The sequence below is a fragment of the Lampris incognitus genome, chromosome 15 (genome assembly GCF_029633865.1).
Source record: "Lampris incognitus isolate fLamInc1 chromosome 15, fLamInc1.hap2, whole genome shotgun sequence".
Classification (NCBI taxonomy): domain Eukaryota; kingdom Metazoa; phylum Chordata; class Actinopteri; order Lampriformes; family Lampridae; genus Lampris; species Lampris incognitus.
Genome location: NC_079225.1, coordinates 45,282,763 through 45,284,151, shown reverse-complemented (window position 1 = coordinate 45,284,151; position 1,389 = coordinate 45,282,763). Strand labels below are relative to the sequence as shown.

Sequence of the window (1,389 nt, the reverse complement as noted above, 5' to 3'; positions counted from 1 at the left end):
GCAGTGAGATATGGGGTATTTCAGTGAGATATGGGGTATTTCAGTAAGATATGGGGTATTGCAGTGGGATATGGGGTATTGCAGTGAGATATGGGGTATTTCAGTGAGATATGGGGTATTGCAGTAAGATGTGGGGTATTGCAGTGGGATATGGGGTATTGATGTGAGATATGGGGTATTTCAGTGAGATATGGGGTATTGCAGTGGGATATGGGGCATTGCAGTGAGATATGGGGTATTTCAGTGAGATATGGGGTATTTCAGTGAGATATGGGGTATTGCAGTAAGATATGGGGTATTGCAGTGAGCTATGGGGTATTGCAGTGAGATATGGGGTATTGCAGTGAGATATGGGGTATTGCAGTGAGATATGGGGTATTTCAGTGAGATATGGGGTATTTCAGTGAGATATGGGGTATTGCAGTGAGATATGGGGTATTGCAGTGAGCTATGGGGTATTGCAGTGAGATATGGGGTATTGCAGTGAGATATGGGGTATTGCAGTGAGATATGGGGTATTGCAGTGAGATATGGGGTATTTCCGTGAGATATGGGGTATTGCAGAGAGATGTGGGGTATTGCAGTGAGATATGGGGTATTGCAGTGAAATATGGGGTATTGCAGTGAGATATGGGGTATTGCAGTGAGATATGGGGTATTTCAGTGAGATATGGGGTATTGCAGTGAGATATGGGGTATTGCAGTGAGATATGGGGTATTGCAGTGATATATGGGGTATTGCAGTGAAATATGGGGTATTGCAGTGAGATATGGAGTATTGCAGTGAGATATGGAGTATTGCAGTGAGATATGGGGTATTGCAGTGAGATATGGGGTATTTCAGTGAGATATGGGGTATTTCCGTGAGATATGGGGTATTTCAGTGAGATATGGGGTATTGCAGTGAGATATGGGGTATTTCAGTGAGATATGGGGTATTTCCGTGAGATATGGGGTATTTCAGTGAGATATGGGGTATTGCAGTGAGATATGGGGTATTGCAGCGAGATATGGGGTATTTCAGGGGTAGTCGTGTGCAGAAAGTGTGGGAAAGTGTCCGGGAATGTGTTGAAACGTCACACGAGAGTCCTTTAAACAACACGTGATTTCCTGAAGCTGGACCACACGCGGGACGTATTTAATCAGCTGTTCTGAATGAAAGGCGGGTTACATAAGTTCTGGACGGAGAAAACAGAGCAGCCGAATTCTGCGGAGTAATTTGACCCAAAATCCTCATTCCATGCCGAAGACGAGCTCAGCGTTCACCGCAGAGGTTCTGACAGAGGAGGTTCTGGCGGGGGAGAGGATCCCAGGCCATGTTTGTTGGACCAAAGTCCACACAACGAGGGGAGTCAACTTGTGGGCGGAGGTCCACATGACAGAGGTCCT

At 45.9% G+C, this 1,389-nt stretch overlaps 1 protein-coding gene across 2 annotated transcripts in view; it reads left to right on the top strand.

Moving 5' to 3' along the window:
- Positions 1-1,385: 1,385 nt before the first annotated feature.
- Positions 1,386-1,389, top strand: part of pax1b (paired box 1b) — a 6,195-nt gene continuing 6,191 nt past the window's right edge. For both annotated transcript variants that reach the window (XM_056294867.1, XM_056294866.1), the window contains exon 1: positions 1,386-1,389. This exon is cut by the window's right edge and continues 209 nt beyond it. The gene's annotated coding sequence lies outside the window, so the exon portion shown is untranslated.